This window comes from Pleurodeles waltl, chromosome 6 (assembly GCF_031143425.1).
Source record: "Pleurodeles waltl isolate 20211129_DDA chromosome 6, aPleWal1.hap1.20221129, whole genome shotgun sequence".
Taxonomy (NCBI): domain Eukaryota; kingdom Metazoa; phylum Chordata; class Amphibia; order Caudata; family Salamandridae; genus Pleurodeles; species Pleurodeles waltl.
The window spans coordinates 583285115-583309960 of record NC_090445.1 but is presented as its reverse complement, the minus strand read 5'-3'; the positions used below and the strand labels follow the sequence as shown (position 1 = coordinate 583309960).

The following is a 24846-nucleotide window of genomic DNA, read 5'->3' as shown; positions in this document are numbered from 1 at the left end:
TTTCTCTTGGGTATCTAACTTCAGTAGCATGTGTGTGTGTCCTTTGCAATTCTGCGCCCAGCCAACACCCTTTACAGGTATGAAGTGTTTCAACAGAGCACTCCCCATTGTAATGTTATGCCCAGTTAACGTAGCCCAAGCACACCAATCACTAGTGCTTTTACTTGCATTTCATGGCCATGTCACTCAGTTTTCGAGTTACCGCCATTCCTCCTGCTGCAATATTACTTCACTTTATACTGCCTTTGTGCGCCCAAAGAGCAGGTGCCCCTTCTTAATAATATGCACATCCTGCTCTCAGGACAGATGGCGAACTGCAGTATCTTGTAATCCCACTTTTTCCACAAGAAACACTTTACATAGCGCATTACGGTACAGTTGTCATGTCAGATTGAATGACTACATTTAGTCCTGCAGCAAAGGTAAAGTTGATTATGGGATTTGACGGAGAGAAGACATGATTATATAAGGTACTGCATGCGTGACACTTTATGCATTAGGGACATTTCGGGAAAGGTGTGTAAATTCATGGTGAATGCTCCAGGCAGAGATATACTTGTCATCTGTTGTGGTCAAATGGGTGGAGGAAAACCCTAAACAAGCAGAGTGGCCCGGTTGCTCACATTACAGCTGGGGAAGAGTTTCTGTCTAGTGGCTCACAGGCGGTGAGGTGGTTCATCGACTAAGAGTGGATTCCTTGTGGCACCGGACTTCTTGTGCACTATAGCCAGCAGCATGAAGAAGTCATCCAAGCTGGTGACGGTGGAGAGGGGTATGTTAATGCCAGGTGAGGCTGCAGAGGGGACTAGGAGGGCAGTGTTTCAAATAAATAGACTGTGGGAATAGTCGATTTCACTCACCTTTACTGCATTAAGGCTGCAGGTGTGTGGAAAGGCATCTGCGGGTGCATTTTGTTGCTAATATTGGGCCATACGCACGAACACATTTTCCCATAAGGACAGAATGGGTAAAACCCTTTCATACATCTGGCCCATTGTTCCTGAAATCTGGCAGCAGTTTCTGCTGAAGTTGAAGCGAGCCAAAGTTTCCTGCGAGGCTGTTCTGCGTAATAGGTATGGGTTCGAAAAGAAGTAGTGTTACGGAGCTGCAATGAGGTCCATCAGGCAGTCGGAAATATGGCATTGTAGCTGAAAGGCGAAAGACGGACATTAGTTGAATATTTGGGTGTCCTCAGCGTGTACATAAGAGGCGGCGCAACATGTGAACACGATTGCATCAAGGGAAAAATAACTAGTCCCCAGACAGAATCCTGGAGAATGGAAGTTACTGGTGAGAGCTGCTTCAGATATAGAATGAGCAGTCGTCACGGTAGAATGGAAACCGATCAAGATCTAGTGATTCCAAAACGTGATAAGGGGTGTTTGTGGTGAGCAGTGTGTGAAGTTTAACTTCAGTACCAGCACTGCTTAATTTGTGCCGTGTTTGCAGTTGTGTTCCAGTAGCACTTATTTTTGGAATGTATAGTTTTATCGCTTAGACAGTGCAGTAATTTAGAATGAGTGGAAACAATTTGTTCAGCATTATTAATTGGAGCAGTTAAAACGAAGAAGTCCATTCGTTGCCCATCATATCTTGATTTCTTACTTATTTTTACAATTGTTAGCTTCCTCTAATTTCATGTAGCTATTATACAAAGAAAAACAGAGGTGAGAGATAGGGCCAGCCAACACGTGGTACTCAGGCCAGGGGCTTCTTCAAGGTTAAGTTTCTGTATTTTAGAGTTTGAAGGTAGTCTGTCAGCAAGAATACTGATTGCACGTTGATATCGCTCTGCACTTACTACTCCCCAAAGACACACACTTAGAGAACAGGTTTAAAACCAAGCAACACTCATCTAACTGTCCCCAAAAATGCCTACTTGCATTACTGCATCTCTCCGTTATGCCATGATATGCATGCGTTGATGAGTATGCACTTATACCAAGCTGCAGGCATTGAGTTCCCTTCTTTGTCACTATATTTCCAGACCATTCCAAGTGAAAATATATACTTTAAAAAGACTGACTGCACAAATACAGACTCACAGTATAGACTGCATGAATGGACACCATGCAAAATATATACCTACACATATTCTGACCTATTAAAAATGCCAACCGCCAGTTATATTCAATTAACATGTATTTTAGGACTAGTTTAAATTAGTTATTTTACTTTAGGAGTAGTAGATTGTTTGGTAGTATGTATCGTATTGTGTGATTAAGTGTATAATAGTATTGTAGTTAGATCGTTTATGGTCTTTACATTTGATGCATACATTGTTTCTACATGTTTTTGCAGTCTGTTTTTTGTGGTGTGTGTTGACACAGCTTTTAACCAGACAGCTGTCCCTAGGTTTCCAAACAGTTGTCATTTTAAACATTTCCACTTGGGAACTGAGCTCCAACAAAGTCTGTGTTCAGGGAACACTTCCTGAATGTACCAAGCTCCAATGTCTTCTACCATTATATAGACAGCTTTCTATACCAATTATTGGAGACCAAAATATGCAAGAAGGAAAATAAAAGAAGATACAGACTTTCTTAATCAACACACCCAGGATCTGGAACAGCATTCCCACTGCCAATAAAACTGCATCTCGACTCCCCTACAATTCAAGAAGAAGCTAAAAACTCAGGAACATTACCCACTAGCGCACTAGCTTTTTCTTGTTACATATTCCCCTTGCATGATTGTATAACACATTGGGCTTTTCCGTGTTCACCATTTTGTTGCTCCCCAGCTACGTTCACGCTATACAAGTGCCAATACATACATGCATACATGAGTCACAGTGATGCACTGCAACTCGCTGCCATTCTGCACTTATCCAATGTACCAACTAGGTAACTAGGCACCACCAGGCTCATATTTTCCCTCAACAAAGTACTACAATGCCCACTCAGGCAAGTTCTATGCTCAATAAATATCCCTGATGAAAATAAATAAACTGCTTATAGAGGTCCCAAAATACTATTCACAGGCAGCTCTTTCCACAAATAAAATGCTATGACAGTGAATCTCTGTATGTTACTGTTCTATCAAAAGCTGTTTCCCTCCTGCAAGCGCTGATCTTGAGTAAAAAATCCTTCAGCTGCTCATGCCCGTCTAGCTCTAGTAGGTACTAAGAAGTAATGAGACCAAGCCATTTGTTTCCATTCTATGCCCAGTCCACTCTCCCAAAAAGGCTGTCCCGTAAAAAATAGCTTCCAGTCTGGGACCAGCTAATTCCCTAGGTACACATTTCTTTTTTTTAACCACTTTATTTTGCATGTTCAAGTAAAGAAACTTGACACACATTACAGCTTTGTCTTAAGTATCATTGAATACAATAGTAGAGGGTACACAGTGCACGTCTAGTCCCCAGAGTGTAAAATTTACTATCAGAATATGTCACCATATGACAATTGAACCACAATCAAGTTTGATGTTCCAGCAACCCGTTTGATCCCTAATAGGTAGTCATTCAATTCAAATGTGTATCTTACAGTGGCTCGCCCTCTGTGTCTGAAGGGGCATCATCCATATCTCTGAGGCCCTCAGCTTCTTGCACATTATCAAATGAAGCCCTCCAGTTCTTTGTTGTCTCTTTATGTAGGTTTTTAATGGACTCTACATTGTGTCAAATTTTGCACCTCTGTCCCTTATAATTGCAGTATTTTTTTCCATAGCATAGATGGACCACACCTTCCCCACCACATGTTTAGTGAGGGTCCTTGTAGTTGTTTCCACATCTGGGCTGCGCTCAATCGCGACCAGAAGGATGCAGGACAAAAGTCGCCCCTGAGGAGTCACCATAGGAAGGAGTCTATCCGCCTCTGGGTCCCCCAAGAGGACCAGAAGTGGATTGTGTGACAGCAAGACATTAGTAATTGAGTGTATCGTGTGGAGGACCTTGTCTCAAAATGTTTGTATTGTCAGGCAGGTCCACCATGTGTGTAGGAAAGTGCCCCATTCCCCGCACTTTTTGCAACACAGCTCCAAGCCTCCAAACATCCTGTTGAGTCATACAGGTGTGAGGTACCAGTGTATTAACATTTTGTACGAATTCTCTTTATATCAGAGGCAAATGGAATACTTGGAGGCCCTCTGCCATATTGCTCCCCATGTTTTGTCTGTAATCTCTGTGGCCCGTTCCCTTTCCCATTGTGTCACGTAGGCATGTTTCTTTGGGGGGGGTGAGGTTGAAAATGGGACAGTACAACCATAAGATGCCTCTGTGACAAACATTGTTGAGGTATAGGGCTTTTATGGGTGTTTCCTCCATATGCATGACTAAATGAGTGGGGGGGCCTTATGGCCCAGTGTTGTGCCTGTCCGATCCTATAAGTGGCCCACCTGGTCAGGGTGTATTTCTCAGCTTTATCCCTATTTGTCCTCAAGTTCCATCATTGTTAAAGTCCCTCAGAGTAGGAGATCGGCCCCGGTCCCAACTAAAGGAACCTGGGTTTGTTACACCCAGGGAAAAGTCTGGATTGTTTGTTAGGGGAGTGAGAGGGAAAGGGTATGCCAGGAACATATGTCTCCCCTCTATCCCCCGTACCTCTCGCAGGTAGGCTAGGAGTTTGGATGTCAATGGTGGAAATGAGAGGTTGCCTATACGAGTCGATGTAGGAGGCCACAGAAATTCGCCCAAAGGGATCAGAGAAAAGGCTTGTTCTACCCGTACCCAAGGCTTGCTTTTGGGGTTGTGATTCCAGTCGAGTGAGGGTTGAAGCGGCGCTTCCAGGATGTACGTGGCAACATCTTCGAATCCTAAATCCCCCTTCGGTTATGGGTTGAAAGAGAGTTGCCTGTGCCACTCTTTGAAACTTAACCCCACCCCCAGGCAAAGCTAAGCATTTTGTTATGCATCTGTGTTGTTTTGGGGATGGTAAGAGGGAGAGTTTGGAAGACATATAGTAGTTCATTTTAAGGTATTTGAGCCAGCCTAACCAGGAGAACTTGAGCTTGCCTCACCTATGAAGGTCTTTGAAGAGGGAGGTGAGGAATATTGCTCTCGTAAAGGGCGTTTGTGCGTGTTGTGAGTTGGACCCTTAGATATGTTATTGTTGATGTTGCCCTGAGGCTGTCCTGGGGGTCTGCTACCCCTGTGCCCCATGATTTAGAGAAATTGATTTTGAAGCCCGAAACTTGGCAAATTGGTCTATCTCCCTCATTAGCGCTGGAATGGTTGAATCTGGGTCAGTGACGAAGCACAATATATTGTCAGCGAAGAGAGTTAATTTATGCTCCCTACCATCGACCATCATGCCACAAGATTTTGGCTGCTAAGGGCTCTATTGTCAAAGCGAAGACAAGGGGGGTAGGGTGCATCCCTGTCACGTGCCCCAGGTAAGCATAATGGCAGGTGAAAAGGAGGTATTAATTTTGAGTTTAGCTGATGTTTTCTTTTAATTCGCCTGAATGAAAGTTTTCATCCTAGGGCCTAGGCAAGTTTAATCCAGTACTTTGGACAGATATGCCCAGTCCACTCTGTCAAACGCCTTAATGGCGTTGAGAGAGAGTAAAGCCATCGGCCGTCGCCATCGTTCTGCAACCACCATGACTACAATGGCTAGTCGAGTAGTGTAGTTCACCTTCCTAGTGCGGATGAAGCCCGGTTGCTGGGGCGCAATGAGGGCAGACAAATATGTTGGAGCCAAGCCACGAGTATTGATGCATAGAGTTTGACATCACAACTGAGCAGCACAGTTGGTCTGCACAAACAACAGCATGTTTGGGGTTTGTTGTGCTTCTAAAGCAGCGCAATATGGGACTCTAACATTCTATCAATGACTACTCCCAATGTCAAGAAGAAATTTAATATCTTCACTAGATGTTCCACCATCAGGGATGTGTAGGCTGTGTAAAATGTGTCTTGAAACCCATCTGGGCCTGGGGTCTTGCTGGAGGGGGGTTGCTGATTGCCGCTCTGACCTCATCTGGGTTAATATCCTCTCCTAGTAAGCCTAACTCATTTTCTGTGTCTGGGGGATCATAGTGGTGAAGATAGTCATCTTTGTGTTGCCCATTCAAGTTTTGGGCTTGGCTGAGGGCTCAATAGTATTGGTGGAAGACAGCGATTATGTCCGCCGGCTCTTGTTGCGTCTACCTTCCCTATCCTTAATTTCCCTAATATGGTTACATGTTTACCGTATGCATATTTTATGGACTGGGAGCCTGTCTGCCTTGTCCCCCTATTCATAGTAGGTTTGGCTGACATATAGCAACTTCTTGGCTGCCTCCTTCATTAGCAAAAGTTCGAGTTCAACTCTGAACCAATGGAGATCCCATAGAGTCCTATGCGATCTTCCCAAGCTATGCTTTGTCACAGTTTGGCTGCTTGTTCGAACGCTGCTGACTGTGAGAGGAGTTCTCCCCAAAAGACCGCTCTATATGTATTTTCTAGCTTAAAGGTGAGGTCCTGTCAGAGTAGTATTGGCACTCCGCGGGTTTTGTGTGTATAGGACGAATTAAATTGCGAAGGATACCAGTGGGAGCAAAGGCGTTTTGTATCGACCTGGAGGAGGTGTGCTCCCTGGGGTAGTGCCACAACCACTTCTCCTTTTGAGCACTTTCCAAGCAACTCTGCTCTGCTCAACTGGCCCTCGCCACCATCCCTACGATTCGGAAGAATTCAGCTGGAGGAAGAGCCTTCTCCTACTTCGCCGTGCAGACCTGGAACACGCTGCCGCTCCACCTCAGGCAGTCACCCTCGATGGCTCAGTTCAGGAAGGACCTCAAGACCTGGCTCTTCACCTGACCCGCGTCCCCCTTCTGAGCCTAGAGACCCCCCGGGTGATAAGTCGTGCTCTACAAATATTTGATTGTTTGATCCACCACCTTTTGGCACAGTTGGTTTGTCAATGCTGTGTGTTTGATCCAGGTATTTAAGCCCTGAACATTAAAGAAGACGATATGTAAGGTCGTCATGGCTAAGTGTGTGGGTGGTCCCTTCCCGCATGAAAGATATAGGGGATAGAGTGTGCCCCTGTACTGTCTCGCCGAGACTTAACATGTATGTGTGTCAACAAAAGTAGAAGCAAACTAAGCAACAACATTAAACAGAACGTAAATGAATGAACCAGCAAACTATTCACCCACCAGGCCCCCTGCTGTGCGAGGGGCCAAGTAGCCTTCATGTAAGATGCGTAACAGACAAGGGACATAGGGAACATCAAAGGTAGTCCAGTAGGGTAGGGGCAGACTCCCAAAGAACCATGAGGGCCCCTCTCTCCCAATTACTCAGAGTCAGATTCCAATTGGGTGAATCAATGTTCAGCAGGGGGTAGTCAATTTATTGTCGGGTGCTGTTGGACGACAGTCTGCCCACAGCCCTCGAGTTGCAGAGGAGGCTTAGAGTGGTATTTCATCATCCGATTAAGCTATTTCTGTGTTGCTTTTCAGCTTGGCGTCTTTGTTTTTATGCTTTTATTTTCATTGAGTTTGTTGGAGGAAGTGTCAGCCTCTTCTGTCTACTAGCGCTAGGTTCCTCGAACTGATGTGCGGGCCATAACCCCCTTGTCGCAAAAGCTAAAATGGAGGTGAAAAGGAAAGACCCATCAGTATGGAATCTTACTGTCTTGAGGATGCTGGATGGTCTCCTTAAGTTCCCTGCGGCCAGCCAACGTGTGGGCAGAGATGTCTTGATATATGGAGATGTTGTCTCCCTGGAACTTGATCAGTTCTTGCTGCTGGGCGACCTTTATAAACTGCTCCCTCAGATGGAAGGAGTGTACCCTGGTGAGAGTGTCTGAAGCTAAGGGCCAGATGTAGGAAGGTTCCCTTTTGCGAGTTGCAAATTGCGAGTCCCAGCGACTCGCAATTTGCAACTCGCAAAAGGGAATGCAGAAAGTTGTCTCAGACACCTTCTGCGACCCGCTATGGGGTCGAAAAGACCCACCTCATAAATATTTATGAGGTGGGTCGCAGTTTGCGACCCCATAGCGAGTCTATGCACTCACGGGAATGGTGGCCTGCTGGAGACAGCAGACCAACATGTCCGTGACTGCTTTTGAATAAAGCAGTTTTCTTTTTTTCTTTTTGCAGCCCGTTTTCCTTGAAGGAAAACGAGCTGCAAATAGAAAAAAAAACGAAACCTTTTAGTTTTTTTTTTTTTCTTCAGAGCAGGCAGTGGCCCATAGGACCACTGCCTGCTCTGAAAAAATATTTTTGTTTGCATTCACAAAGGGGAAGAGGTCCCATGGGGACCCCTTCCCGTTTGAGAATGAGTTACTATCCACTTCAAGTGGATGGTAACTGCGAGTTGATTTGCGACCGCTTTCGCGGTCACAAATCAGCTCTACATCACGGTGCGACTCGCAAATAGGAAGGGAACACCCCTTCCTATTTGCGAGTCGATTCCGACTCGCAAAATGTGTTTCTGCATCGCGTGAGGCCTTTTGCGCCTCGCAAGCGGCGTTTTTCGCCATGTGCGAGGCGCAAAAGGCTACTTACATCTGGCCCTAAGTTCTTCTGTTGTTGGAGCGTTGAGAACATTCTGTGTGCGATCTAGGAATCCCAGGTGGTCTTCAGGTAGTTGCAGGAGATGCAGGGGCCTGGACGTGCCAGACCATTCTTGTGATGCCCGTAATATGTATGGTATTACACCTGGAGCAGTTTTTTAGGTCTTGGATCTTGTCTTGGAGTATCTCCTGATTCCTTCCCAGCTTCTCGATGCATGCAGTAAGGGGGGGAGTTCACTGTCGTGTCAGGGGAGTCTTTGCCAGAGCCCCAGCTGTGTGCCACAGAAGCTTCCAGGATAGGCCTGCTTCCCCAATAGGGCTCGCCCAAATCCTTGGCACCATAGGGGTCACGCTGGAGGCTGCCTTACGTTGCTCCCTCCGGTCGCGGCGGGCCTAGGTCACTGCCGGCACACTCCATTGTTCCATCACCGCATACACCTGTTGCTGGGCCCTCCACACCTCTTAGCTTTCATGTCACGGGCCTCTGCTGACTCCGCATCCTTTGTCTTGCAGGAGCAGCCGCCGCAATGCAAGGACTCCAGTTGGCACTCTCAAAGATGCCCACTGCGCCTCACCTCACCGCCTGGCTCGGCTAATATCTTCTCAGTGCATTAGCAACATCTGGTTGTGGCCCCCTGCCACATTTGAGGGGTCCCCTGTGTGAATCGCTCCTGCCTGGATTATTCGTATTGGGGGGGAGAAATAGGGGCACCCATGCGGAGATCAGGGGAGACATGTTAGGCTGGTCTCCTCCCTAGGCACGCCCCCCCTAGGTACATATTTCCAATAAGAACAATATCAATTTCTAAGAAGAACATACTCGCTATTGATGGTCTATAGTGAGCATACTTTTCTGTGGGCACTGACCTGGCATATTTCATCAGCCTCTCATTCCATGCTACTCCCATTTTAGCCTCTCCACTGGTACTTCATTGCCACCGTATATCATGGTCAGCTGGCATTCTAGGCTCATTGTGCGCTGCAGTAAGAGCAGTCCCTCTTTTGCATTCTGGGGACTGCTCTGGTACCAAACCACATCAACCCTTTTTACAAGTGTCCTGGGAAATGGGCCACATTTTCCTCACCCCCGGAGTTAAAGATACCCATGGTAACCGAAAGATCCACTAAGAAATTAGAAAGGACAACGGGGGGTCAAATTCCCCAGTAATTTGCCAGTTTGGGCCGGATTACGACCTTCAAGCCAAACACATCTGCTTTAGACATAGAGCGACTATTGGCTGTGAATGAAGAGATGCCAGAATTATGGGAGGCAAATTATTCATGGCTTTAAGTGGTAAACAGTTGTCCTTCAATGTATTCACATTTGTAATAGGAAACTAATGGATATTGCTTAGGTCAAGAGAAAAGTGTTGCTCTCTTAAAGTAAACCAGACAGTGGAAATTTGCAGCTGCTAAAGCCATCCAATCAAGAATTTAGGGATGCCTAAGCAAACATAGCCTATAAGAGGATTCTAAATCAAGAAAATCCTTGTGACAAGGTCATCCAGCATCACACCTAATCAGAAAGTAATTGAAGCACGTCTCAGTATTGTAGTTGAAAAAACATGATGAGATTGGAGCAATAAAAGATACAAGGCACAATTTTCAATTATTAAGTTTATCAGCATGATCGATGAATATTGAGTCAATACATTTATGAAGAAAGTTCTGTGTTTTTCACAAGCATTTCCTCCATTGTAATGTGGCTGAGCTTTAGGATATGTATCTGCACCATCTTTGGAATGGCAGACACATTGGCGCTGACAGTGGTGCTAATGCCTACACTTATGGTTCCACGGAGGACAGCATTTGAAAACAGTATGCACATGAAATTAATTGTAGATCGAAAAGGGAAATTATTGGCTAATGGATGGAGGAATGAGTGGGACTGAATGAGAAACACTCTTGACTTCACATGCAGATGGGTTGGTAGAGGAAGAAGCTGCAAAAATTGCAACACATTCGGGGCAATAATTGCATCTTCCTACTTTGGAAAGAGTGACAGTATGATTGTATGAACAATGGCGTGAAATGCTGCTGGCAAATGTAGACCAATCGGAGCACCAACTCTCTTTTCTTCTTCTGCTTTGCATATTTGGTCAGGCAAAAGTATTTCTTGACTTTTCCAGCTTAAGAAGTTCGAGTAAAGATTACATTTGTGGACACTCTGGAAAATTAGTCAAATAAATACTTTTAAAACGTATGGGGGCGTGGCCAAGATGGCGGCAGAGTAGAAGCGTTTCCCTCCAGCTCTGCTGTCCCACTGCCCTGAAATGCGGCTCTAACGAAGCCCAGCAGGCTGTGATCCAACCTGGTGCCACAATATGCCATAACCGCTGCAGCCCAGCTCGCACTCAGGAGCAGACGACACGGAACTTCACCAACTGCTCTTCCAGCCAGTGGCCCTGTGGACCTAAGGCAGCCTGTGCCTGCGACCAGCTCCTGACGACGGATGATGGAGGGATCCGCCCAGATACTCCCCCCACCCACACCCCCATGATCGTTGGCCCATGACTGGGCACACCATAATGGTGAAAGAGACCATGTCTCCCAGTTGAGCTCCAAGAACAAATACATTTACTAAATAAACACAGCTTTGCTGAGTTTGAGGTGAGTTTGTTACCTTTCATATATTCAAAGGATGATTAAGTAAATTGGTACACATCAATGCAGGCGCAAAATGAAAGTGCTTGCGCAGTGCATACAGTAAAAGGTGACTATGTGAATAAACGGAAAACAAGTTAAAATTCCCAACAAAATATTTCACAAATGATAATCAGCCTGTCTGGGTAATTATAATTTCAAGTCACATATGAAAGGACAAGGTTTCTTTCCCTTCTGACGCCCACCAGACAAGAAATTCAGTACAGGCAATTTAAATATTGTGTCGACGTTTCGACCCTCCAATAGCGTGGCTAATAAACAACATCTGTATGGGTTCTCATCAGGACTGTGTGTGGAGCAACCTGTGTGTTAAAAATATGTTTTCAGACCTCATGGGTTTTGAGAGAATAAATCAAACATTCTCGTATATACTCTCAGGCATGACTCGCCTTGAGTTGTGTAGGGCCTCGAACGCTCCTTGAGTCCATTAGGGAAGCAGTGATTATAGTGATCTCCAAGCATGGGAAGACCCCACGAAATGCTCATCTTACCGCCCCATTACCTTACTGAACATTGATGCAAAACTTTTTAGGGGTATGCTGGCAGCACACCTCAGCCCGCTCTTGCAGGGCCTCGTTGACCTGTACAAAGCTTTTCCTTTTGATCGAGGTACGTGCCCGGGTTGTCCCCTCTCCCCACTTATTTTTGCCTTATACATGGAACCACTACTGGACAGAATCCAAAGGGCCACACATATCATGGGCATTACTCTCAGCTGACAGGAAAACAATATAGCCCTGTATGCAGATGACATCAGGTTCACTCTCCTGCAACCTCTTTCCTTCCTGCCCACACTACTCGGAGAACTGGAGAGCTGCAGCTCTGTAGCTGGATTTAAAGTGAACATCCAGAAATCACAGGTGCTTAACCTCACCATACCACAGCAGGACAAACAATTTCTAGAGATACTGTTTCCATTCATGTGGGCAAACTCCTGGGTTCCTTACCTAGGACTTAAAATCTGCTCCACACTTGGAAAACACTGGAATGCAACTACACAAACCTCTGAAGCACGGCACGCTCAGACCTACAAACTTGGTTGGGGAAGGGCCTCTCATGGTTGGTGCTCATTGCATCAGTGAAAATGAACCTTATCCCCCAGATCATATATGTAATGCAGACACTCCCCCTGTGGCCACCACCAGAGACCCTTCACAAATTACAGTAAATGATTGAGGCCTTTGTCTGGAGGGGTAAAAAACCTTGCATGGCCCAGAAGGAGGCTTATTTATCACTAGCAGAGGGCAGGCTAAGGATACCCAATCGCACCAACTATTACCTCGCAGACCAGCTATGGTACATGGTGGAGTGGAACAAACCATTCATGGACAAACACTAGTGCTTTATGGACCAATGTATAGCTGGGTACATATCTGGAAAATCTCCTGGCCCCTAAAAAACACCTCTCCGCCAGCAGTCTATCTCTCACCTATCCCCCACACTACGGTAGAAACGTGGGATAGGGTGATGACACTTAAGGACCTGTCAACACATACCTCCCCCTCACTCCAGTCATAGGCAACCCTGAGATCACCTCCCCGCTGCAATGAGGAATAATTACCATGCTTGGCAATCAGCTAACTGTAAGCGAGTGAACAACCTCTTCCACCACGCAGGCCTCATGGATTACCCACAACTTTAGATTTGTTAGGGTCTCCCCGCCGAGTAGATTTGGCACTACACAGCTATTAAGCATTGGATCTACCAGTTCTCGACTTGCCTCTTAACAGGTAGGCCATTCATAAAATTTGAGAAGTGGCTGATTACTAGATATGATGATAATGGCCTTCTCTCGGACAGCTATGTCTTTCCTAATAAATTTGCAGATTTAACCGAATTCCCAGCACAAAGAGGATGGGAGGTCGAACTGAAACGACCATTCACACCTAGGGAGTGGAAGGATATACTGCTCAGAGCCCGCACTTCGTCCCACAGCTCAGCGGACAGACGGCACAGCTTCAGGTTACTCATTATTGGTAATAGACCCCTGCCAAAGCGGCCAGATGGAAGACCAGCAGTTTGGATGCCTGGTGGTGCTACTGCGGGCACATGGGCACTCTAACACACCTCCTTTGGCGATACCCAAAACTACAGAGATATGTGGAGACATGCTTAAAGACACTGAGATTTTCTGTGCGAAACAGGCCATCACTGCTAAATGGGGCACCAACTCAGCACCCCCCTCCCCCACCCTTAGGGACTTGCTGCGTAAACTATGGGACATCATGGGCATGGAACAAATCATGGCCTCAGACTGCCACAATTTCACTAAGCCGCCCGCACTGCCCCCGGATTCTGGCTACGCCCAACAAGATGATCTTAAGTAGAGGGGTGACATCGCCACTCTTCTTTTAGGAAAGTCTGAAGCAATTACCGATGACAGAGAAGCCTTAATCATAGCTCGTAGGATGTGAGTAATCACCAGAGAATTCTGTTTGAAAGCTGTTCATGGACAAGTATATTTGGTTTGCTGAGCCACATCGCTCAGCAACAATAGAGGCCTTGTAAAGGCCAGAAATTGAAGAGGTTTTGGGGAGGCTTTGTCAAGGTGCCTGACTATCTTTCAAATTGTACAAAGTAGAACATGATAAATAATAATAAGAATTGACTATTGATTTTGGAATGTGACAGAGTGTTTTTGATATCACATCTAATGTTATTTTTTTTTCTCAGAGGTGACCAGCTTGGTACAGGTCCGAGTGGAAATGAAAGGAGAAGTATCCCAACAGATTGGGAGATAGTCTGAAAAACTCAGAAAAGCTCCTCTGAGGCTTTAGGTGGGCTGCCAACCACATAAGCAACGTATTGTTTGCTAGTGCTAATATGGAAGCTTTATCCTTTCAATATGGATTTAATAGCTTGAACTCCATTTTAATTTTGCCTTAGATAATAATTAAGTGTTGTTGCCCATCCCTGTGGGCAATAACTGCTGTTAATTAACCTTCTCTGAGTAATGGGCCCAAGCCGCAGGTAAAAACGCATAATAAGAGGCATAATTAACAGCTGTTATTATCCTACCAGTGAGTGCAATACAGCTGCTATGTTTTTCTACTTTGGCTGCTTACATTTCCATTACTTTTCCAATACCACAAAAAGCAAGGGGGGGGGGGGGCTAGATGGCCCTCTCTTTACCAGCAGCTCAATTAGAAGGGTCGAAGGTGGAGGAGGGAGCTAGTTTTAGCACTCAAACATTCAGGTGAGATACCGCCCATTCTCCAGCAGCCCTCCCTATTTGCCCACACTACAGACTTTGGGAACTGGCCAGTCAGAGTGCTCCCTTGCTGACCACTAATTTAAAATATTGCCAGCAAAGGGAGCATTCTGAATGGCTGATCATTCTGCTCCTAATGCGAATAATACTAATGATAGCAGCAACATTAATAATAATAAAATGTTTTTTCACAGTGTTTCAAAAAGCAGTTCTGTAATTTCCAAGTGTGTCAGTAATAGGTTAAACTACCCACTTTTATGGTACTCAGTACACTGACCTCAGAGGAATGGAAGGCTGAGTTGGCTTTGCCAAGATTCTGACTTCTGACCTACAGATCACAGAAGATGTAACCAGTAAGGCGTAGGTCACTGATTGATCTTACCAGCTTAGGTTGCCTTAGATGCCTCAACAAGTAAGGAGTAAACGAAATATTATTCATCCACTTGCTATGTTTTTTTCAGGTCATCAGACAGTCAGGTCAACCAAGAGTTTATTGGTGTCAATATGGAAAATAGATTGTGAGCAGCCATCAGTTGTTGGAGGGCACTGTCAGAACCATAAAAGTATAAGTTTAGCCCCACAGTCTACTTAGATTTAACTTATAGGAAGGAAAGTTGGTGGTGGGAAAGGGGCGGAGGTGAAACAGAGCTTGGTTTTAATGTAACTGAAATAACTGGACGCTTAAAATAGAAAAGAATAAGGTTCTTAAACTTAGGTGTCGATCTTTTGCATGTATTCACTGATGAAACCTGTGTACTATATTTTCTGCGCCTGTTCAAATGACTAACACATTGTCAAGGTATCAACTCCAAGTCCTTATATAGTCTTTGTAAGGATTACTATTGTGTATCCCATACTGGGAGCTCAGGAACAACTGATATTTGTGCCCCCTATCTGTAAAAAATATTCCTCCTCAAAACTGAAAATAATCCCTAGGGAGAACTAATGTGGCACATTCCATTACAAACATAATGAAGGTATTTGTATGCTATTCAGATGTTGTGGAGGAAATGTACTAGTACTGCTAATTTACTATTTGACAGCTGTGTAAAAGGCTTCTATATCAAATGAAAGCATTGTTTTTTTTTTTTTACAACTTATACACATGTTACTGTGCAACCATAGTCACCATATTGTGGCAGTGGTTCCAAAAGAAACCCAATAGTGGATTCAATGGACTCCCCCACGAAACTTATATTTATTTCTTTGGATCTTAGGGAGTGTGTAAAAGTGTGGTGCCCTAGGATCTTTGTCTAATTTGAATCCTAACGGACTCGTGTATTTGTCCTCTTTTTCCGCATCCTACAACACCACCTTTTCAAATGTGAAGTTGATGCTAGTTGTTGAAGGTTATTTCGTTGTCTGTACAGGCGAGAAAGAAGTACAGAAATGTTCATCAGCATACACTAAACAAGAAGGGTCTTAATAACCTGATACTTAAGACTTCATATCACAAAGTCCCAAAAAGAAGCTCATGTTCAATCCACCTAGCCACAGTTGTTACTGGCGTGGAGCGACCTAAATTATGAAGTATGCCACCTAGTGTAGGCGACAGATTTGCATCCTTTTTGGAAATGGCCTTTTTTGCAGGGTTATCCCCAGACTTTCTGCCTCTGGCCTCCTGTTTTTGACTGTGTGCTACATTTCGTTTTTGTTGGCTTTAGGACTTTGGGCCATTACCACTGCTAAAGTGCAAGTGGTCTTTGTCTAAATTGTATTGGTAATTGATTTATCCATGACTGGCATGGTTTATTTACTATTAAGTCCCTTGTATAGTGCACCACGTGTACCCAGGGCCAGTAAGTTAAATGCAACTAGTGGGCCTACAGCACTGGTGGTGTCACCCACATGAGTAGCCTTGAAAACATGTCTCAAGCCTGCCATTGCAGTGTCTGTGTGTGCAGTATTAAACTACCATTTCAACCTGACAAGTGCACCCATTTGCCAGGCCCAAACCTTCCCTTTTACTACATGTAAGGTACCCCTAAGGTTGGCCCAAGGCAGTCCTATGGGCAGGGTGCAGTGTATTTTCACGATATAACTTGTACTGGTGTGTTTTACATGTCCTGATAGTTAAATACTGCTAAATTCGGGTTTTACTGTTGCAAGGCCTATCTCTCTCATAGGGTAACACAGGGATGGCTGTGAAATATCTTTTAAGTGTAATTTCCCATTGGGAGCAGATAGAGATGTGGCGTTTGGGGTCTCTGAACTCACAATTGAAAAATACATCCTTTGGTGAAGTTGGTTTTTGAATTGTAAGTTTGAAATTTCTCTTTTAGAAAGTGGCCATTTTCTTGCCAAACCATTCTGTGCCTCTACCTGGCTGTGGAATACACATCTGGGTCAGTTTGTCTGTTTGTAAGTTCACTCTAGACAGTCAAACAAGGGGAGCTAAGGTGTGCCCTGTATATCCTAATTGGTCTTCCTGAGCTAGAGTGGTGGGAGGAGCAGACACTTGCACCTAAATAGGGCTGTCTCTGTCCTTACACAAAGCAGTCTCCAACCCCATTGAGTGTGTCTGGGGCCAGGGTAGGGTCTTTTGCACTACAGTGACTTCTGTTTGAAGTTTGTCTACTTCAAAGACAGCAATGGGAATAAGTACTGTACCTCTGACCCCACAAAGTAGAATCCTTCTGGACTGAGGACATTCTGCCAGGAAGAAGAGTGGAATGCTGTAAGAGGGACTGCCACTCTGCCTGTTGATTCGCTGTGCTGGCCTGCTGCTTGCTGCTTCTGTCGTGGGAGTGAAAGGACTAGACTTTTCTTTCTACATCCTGCTTCCAAAGGTTCTCCCAGGGCTTGGACTGAGCTTGCCTCCTGTTCAGAAGTCTCAAGGACATCAAAGACTTCATCTGCCAGCACCTGGGCTCTCTTGCTGAGAGTCCTAACATGTCAAGTGGTGTCAAATAAAGTTCTAGGGCCCTTGGGAGTGAGCTCTGATGTAACGAAGAAGAAACCAGGCACATCGACTCCAGGGCAGCTTCGGAACCAGCGCCTGTGTCCGACTCCACACCGCTGCCTGCACCAGAGCCGTGGTCTCGACTGAGTGCAACAACCTCAACGGACGCTGCAGGCACCGACTTCCATGACACCCGAGTCCGCCGCAGCACCTGTATCGCAGCACATGGAATCGAAGCCTTGCATCTTGATCTGCTAAACTCGTCAAATCTGCCATGTTGTAAGGAACCAAAGCCTGTCCACCGACGCCGCTTCACCTCCCCTGCAACCATAAGGAACCAACGCCTGACCTCACCTGCCTAGCAGTAAGGAACCAATGCTGCACCGGTTCCTGCGACGCCTCACCTCCCCAACTGTGCAAGATCTTTGTTTTCTCATTTTCTAAGGTACTGTATCTGGTGTCTGTGCAACTCTGTGACCGGCCTACACTCCCTCGCGAGTGGCACTGGGCAGTTGGGAACGACTCGGTCAAGACGTCGTGATAGCCCCAGTTGGAGCTATAGTGTTTCTAAATGTATACTAAGTTTTAATCTTTGAAAATTCGTATCTTTGCTTGTGTATGCTGGAGATTTGTCATATTGGTCTTGTTTGACTCAAATAAATATTGGTTATTTTTCTAAACTAGTGTGGAGTACTTTTGTGGTGTTTTCACGGTGTTACTATGTGTGTTTGTGTATAGATACTTTACACATTGCCTCTGAGATAAGCCTGACTGCTCGTGCCAAGCTACCAAGGGTGTGTGCAGGGTTTATCTTAGCTGTATGACTCCCTTACCTTGACTAGAGTGAGGGTCCGTATTTAGCCAGAGTGCAACCCACTGCCAACTAGAGACACAATTTCTAACACACTGTAATACGTGTTTCAGATAAAACAGTTCACAAAACAAGAAGGTGAAGCAGGTAGCATCTCTCATCCCTTCACAGGCCCTTACGTGCTTTGAACTTACCTCTTGGGTGGATGAACTAAGGGCCAGATGTACGAAAGGATTTTACCCATTCTGTGTCTATGGGAAAAAGCTTTCGTACATATGGCCCTAAGTGCCTTACTCCCCCTTTTCGCTCTCCCTATGGTTTATATTAATGATACTTATGTAAGCATTTCATATTGCTAAAATATTTAATGACATTACTTTTGGTAATTACAAGGGTGGGTACACTTGCTTATGTATTCCATGCCATTGACATCCACAAAATATATCATGCACATTTGCCGTTATGCTTTTCCACTTTTTATTTATTCCTACTTGAAATGTAAAATCTTTTCCTAGTACATTAATTTCACGTTCTGTTTTTCTCATGTGAAATTCAAACTCTTTTCTAATCCATTGGCTTCTGATTTTAGCATTTATATTTGCTTGGTAGTCTTAATAGACAGTCAAATTTTTCATTTATTTAAGGATCACGATTATGCAAATAGGAAAAGATATTCCAACACCTTTCCTGCCTGTCTTTTAGACATAGCTTCCTAAGGGCATTCCTATTTATTGTGAACTAAATAATCACGATAAAAGTATTAGGGTACGACAATTGTGTTCTAAAATATAATGGAAAACATAAATTCAAAGTCAGATGGAAATAGTTTATCGTACGTTTACAGTCACCATATGATATTCATGAATATTGTGATGAATCATTTTGAAACATTGTAACTATCATTGCAGAAACATGTCTGTATTTTCCTAAAATGAATAGATTCTCTTACCTTATTATCCCCACTGCACGATTTCCACACAGTGAACGAGCATCGCTTCAAATCAAAATTATGACTAGCTTCTACCTCCATCTTTTAATACATTTGTTGGATGTGAATAGAAAGAAATAAACACTTCTCAAACAATTGTCAGAGGCATTCATAAAATACATTTTTTTGATTGTGTTGAAAACGTACATGGGAATGAGGAGTATGCCTCATTATTTAAGGTAGGTGTCTATTTAAACAACTTATATTATTTAAAAATACAAGATAGACCAGGGCTTGAAATACACCTTGACTTCCAGTAAGTTGTTGCATAAACTAAAGTCTTCATTCAGAGAGGCGTGGGTATCCCTATGAGATAATACTGCTCCTGAGAATTCTCATGACAAGCGGTCTAGTAGTTCTTGAGGGCAGAATTACCACACCATATGAGCAGGTTTCAACATCTGTTATTGACAATTAGCGCAGAAATCAGTGTTCTTGCACCATGTAATCCCTTATGATTTCTCCGACTTTGGGTAACATGACTTCATTGCTTCTGCTTCTGTAGCCTGTCTCAATCTACCCGGGCCTCTGCTTGCCTCATGGTGATTTTACACGCAGGCACTCACAAACAGTCTAACGCTACTGGCCTGGCGTCTGTCACCCATTTTGGAATTTGAGGCTATTCTGACAAATTCTTTCTCCATGCAAATCTGCTGGGGAGTTAGTATGCTTCTCGGTGCCTGCTAATATGGTCTTGGGCTCATAATAGATGTTAGAGTCATGATGAGGCTCCTGGTATTTGTTGCGGATCAAAACAGAGTAGACTAATTATACTGAAGACCCACTTTTGAACATATGATTTGTTATGATGTTCTGTATTGTTCTTTCAACTGATAAGATCACATTTATGTTTCTCTTATGAAGGAGCACCAAGCATGTTTTTGCACTGCCACTCACTGTGTAGTTTTTGTAACGTTAATTGTTTAATTGATTAAAATTGTAATTTGACTGCTCATAATCACTTTCCTGACTTTCTAGAACATCCTTTCCCCCACCCAGCTATCCATTTAGTGATCATTTCAGACCAGTTGTACAAATCATCAGCCACTTCCTTATCCATTCTAACCACTTTCATGTAGATCTCCTCAGCAGGTGCCCATTCCTGGTTATCCTTCTCCCAGGTTGTCAATTTAGGTGGTTGCGGGTGGATCGGATGTGCTTCTACTTCATTGCTGCAATGTGACATTTTGTCAGTAACATTCCCAGAGAGGCGTATTTATACCACAACCTAGAAGTCTGGGGTTTGAGAATAAGATTTAGAAGGCAGTTGAATATACTTTTCTTTATCAGGAGCCCACATTGTGTTCTAATTTGTCGACCAACCCATCCCAATATTCAGAGATTGCAGCTCCAGGTCATGTGTTACAAAATCTGCATCCCCCTTCTCACACCAAGCCTATGCCAGGGGCTTAGTCGGGCAAGTCATATATAGTATGACCCAAATATATACTGTGGACAAAGTTGATATGCGCTATCTTGAATCTGACATTTCCGGATGTAGTCTGTGTCTGTCCGTAGGTTGATTCCCATTCTGTCTTTGGTGTTTGTGGCTCTGCATCCCACCTGCTTCGGGCTGTTTAAGTCTATCTTTTTTTCTGTGTCAGTACGAATGCAACACACCATGGGCAGCATGTCCCAATTGAAGCAGCATGTCTAAAACAGCAGTTGTCGGGTAGGGAATGCCATCCAGATCTCCCTGGCCATGTTTACCTTCTTGGCCTAATGTAGGAAGCGTCCTAACCCACCCCTGGCCTCCTCAAATGCCAGGAATGTTTCCTGAGGCCCTTCTATTTAATACATATATTTTAAAACAGCTACAGCCACCACAAGAAGGGGGGATGCTTTAATATCCTCCTAAATATGCTACCCCAAGCCATGGTAAGGTGTTTAATTATAAATGAGCAATACATGTGTGTTATTCGGCCTCTCATTACTGTGGTAGGTAGCGATTCTACTCCCCGCTGCCCTCAGCAATCACTTTTCCCATTTGTCCTCTTTCACAGCACTGTGTCCTATGCTGCATTTAGGTTGCCAAATATTACAGTTCCAGGTCTGGAAGCCCGAGTACTCTCTTTCCAGGGTCCAGTTTAATTACACTTAATTTAACCTTGTCCCTTTTACCTGCTCACTCCAAAGAGGTCAATTGCGTGTCTGTTTCTTTTAATGTGGACCGGTGAGTACATACATCGAGTTTTCAAAAATAATAAAGGCACTGTGGTAGGAAAACCGTCTATGTGAGTGCAATGTGTCCGACAATAGAAAGTCGAAGTGTTTTCCAGAAATCAGTGGATTTGTGCTACCCTTGTAGTACCCTACCCATATTGAGGATTTACTGTTTGTTGTTTGATACTCTTTTACACCCTGCCTGCAGCGAGCTACTGACAGCGGGCAGTATCCAAGCTCATTCGGGAATCGGAATGACTGCGGAGGTACTAGCTGGCTGCTGCAGGCCCTAAACCCACTTACCTAAAGGTTACCAGCCCACTGGTGCCACCGGTGCCCTCTTGAACGGCATCCTTCTCCGTAGAGACATGTTGGGAGGCAGGCGTGGCGTTTTCATGTTTCTCTCTTTCCAGAATCCTCTGGAGAGGATTTCTGAGATAGGAAGTACTGCCTGTTCCAAGATGGTGCCTTGTCCATTACTTCCAATAGGAAGTTCCCAATCCAACATGGTTGCTTAACTTCCTGTGAGGTTATTCATGTCCCGAATCTATATATGGAAGGGTTTTCCATTCTCTCCTTGTGTTGCAATGCTCCAGGTTCCCTGTGGTGTGTTCCAGTGCTCCAGTCCTTCCTTGACTCCTCCAGGAATCTTCAGTGTTCCCCTGTTAATTTGCAGTTTATCTCCAGCCATTCCATCACCCCAGTCTTTCCTTGGCTCTTTCTGGACTCTCCAATCATCTCCTTTTGGTTGGATCCTCAGCCTTTTTTCTCGCTTCAAAGTTCCAACTGCGCCCATAAGTCATCTGGGAGTTTATTTTGCCTCTGGCTTTTTCCTCCTTCATGGGGCCAATTCCAGAAGACACTTTTTGCCTAGGCACATTGTGTCTGCAGCAAAGTGGCTACTGGAAGAAGGTGCCCATACCTTTGGCAGTCGAGAAGTGTGAAAACCTGGGACTCTGCTTCAACTCGCAGCCAAAGACTCTCCGCCAGGCATCAGCTTCATGACAGTTTGCAATGCCAACACTCCAGTTTTACCCTAGAAAAGATGGAACCGGATCCAGCACAGTTCCAAGCTGTCTTGACAGACCAAGCTCAAGCTCTTGTTCAGACTGTTCAGCAGCAGACAAATTAATTATAACAGCTGAGGCATGAAAATTTGGCCTTATGCCAAGCTTTAACATCCTAAGCCTCAGATTTTCTAACAGTCTCATCAACCATTCCACTGTATTCTGGGGACCCAAATAAATTAAAGGAGTTTCTTGATTCTTTGACAGTATTCTTCACCTTTTGTCCTGCTAATTTTCACAAGATCAAACTAAGATGTAATATTTGATTGGTGCCTTGTGCAGCTCAGCACTAGCCTGAGTGACCCCTTTAGTATATTCAGAAGATTCCATTCTCTCCAACTATGCCAGCTTCTTGACTGCCTTCGTGGAGAATGTTTGAAAGACCAAATGTGGAATATTCAGTGGTAGAAGCCCTCTGTGAAAAGGGAAACCCAACAGGGAAATAAGCATGTTTTAACATACGTAACCCGCTTTTGTCAACCGGCAGCCCAAACGGCTTAGGTCGAACAAACTCTGATAACCATTTTCTCAGAGGCCTCACAGAAGAAATGAAGAATGAACTTCTTCACTCAGCTCGATCAGACTCCTTATCTGCCTTGATTGCTTATGTTCTTTAGATCGAACACTGCCGATGCGAGTATAAGGCAGAACAACAAAAGGTTTGTCTTTCGCCCGGCCATCTCAAATCCCTAGTTTAAGTGCAGAGGTTTTTTTCAAAGAATCCTCATGTTTAATTCCTAATGAAAAACTTATGTAAATAGGCCTTGCATAGAACCATCGTTCTGGAGCTAAAAGAGAACCTTTTTGGAAGAACGGCCTCTCAATAACTGTGGCTTGTACCATGGATCACCTGAACATCTGATCCGCAATTGTTCATTTGTCTTTCAAGGCGCTTGGGAAGCACCAGATCCCATCCTGTATGAAAGGGAGAAGGCACGAATATCTCAAGTCCCTTTTGTTGGAGTATCAGGTGATACTCTACTTCCACTTTTTCCGTTGCCAGTGTTTTGGATCTACCTGACCACAAGAGAGAAAGAATGCTGGCATTACTGTACTGTGTTGCAAGTGGCCTGTACCTAGATAGGCCAGAAAGAAGAATGTACCTAGGACTGCTAAAGAGTTCCCGAACACAGCCAGACCGCCAATGGCACTCTCCTAAGCTCTGGGCAAGTTAAGGAGATGACCATCCCAATAAGGACGACCTTTGGAAAACATGAAGAAGGAGACTGTTTCACTTGACCGCATTTCATTTCCAAATCACACTGTAATTCCAGGCATTCCTTGGTTGCCTCGCCATAACCCATATACCCATAACCCATATATCAGTTGGGAAGCCAGTACTATATCCTTATCTTCACAGTTGTGTCATAACAATTAATATTCATCAGATGACTACAGGACCCCTCACGAAAATGGTTTCAGCACAAGTGTGTGGAACGATAAACATTCTCCAAGGAGTTCCCACTCAATACCACTCCTTTTCTGACCTCTTGAGAAACCAAAAGAAATAGTTCTGGCTCCCCATCGAGAGTTCGATCACATAGTCTCAGACCTACTCAATCAGTTTGTTATAGTGTACCTTAAAGATATTCTTATATTCTCAAAACATCCTCAGTTGCATCATGAGCATGTTCAGACTACACAGTTGTAACTACACAATGCTCAAATTTCAACTCTATTGCAAGTTTGAACAAGCATTTGCAATGCAGTAGGTCTCGTTTTTGCTTGAGTTAGAGCTATTGGCATTGCAAATGCATAACTGGACTTTTCTTGCCACTTAAATTGGTCAACCCTGCCGCATAATTTGGTCCTCTCTGCCACATATTTCCAGTGGCCCTACATATAACTAAAGCACTTCAATTTACCCTTTTCCTCTATCTGCAGCAAAAATGAAAATATTGCCATTATTTATTATATTTTTTATATTATTATATTAGGCCCCCCCAACAACGGTTGGGGTCCCCAGAGATGGCCTAGACAGAAAAAGCGTGTTACGCTGAATGATTTGGTGGTGGTGCCATTGTCGTAGGGCCACCAAAGGCCGATTTATGGGCAAAAATGTTTTGCAAAAGAAATGTCCTGCAAAGCATTATGAAGGGGGAGTTTCATAGTGCAGCTAATATTGTAGTATCTTGACTTTAATGCTCAGAAACTGCCCCTACAGGGCATCGCAATAAAAATAGCATTTGTAAGAAACATGGTCATGGAACCATGCAGTCAGCCCCTAGAGGGCATAACAACATGAAAAGAGGATGGCAGAAAGTAATACATTGTAACCATATTTTTATCCACTAGAGGGCGTAGTGCATTACACATTTTTAGGCCTAGCAGGCCTACTGCAATAATATTACAAGCAAGGCCCTTAAAAACACAAACTATTACCAGCTGTAAAACAAAAGTGAGAACTTAAAAAGACACTTTATGGTGGGAGAGGTTACTATTTTGTGGTCCCCCGAACCTAGTGTGTGGACCCAGAGATGACCTAGACAGAAAAAGTGTGTTGTGCTGAACGGTTTGGTGGTGGTCTCATTTTCATAGGACCACCACAGGCTGAGTTATGGGGCAAAATGTTTTGAAAAACCAATGCCCCGCA

General features: G+C 44.4%; 1 protein-coding gene across 7 annotated transcripts in view; it reads left to right on the top strand.

The window, feature by feature from the left end:
* SCUBE3 (signal peptide, CUB domain and EGF like domain containing 3) overlaps positions 1-24846 on the top strand; it is a 993478-nt gene that overhangs the window by 191173 nt on the left and 777459 nt on the right. The window lies entirely within an intron of this gene.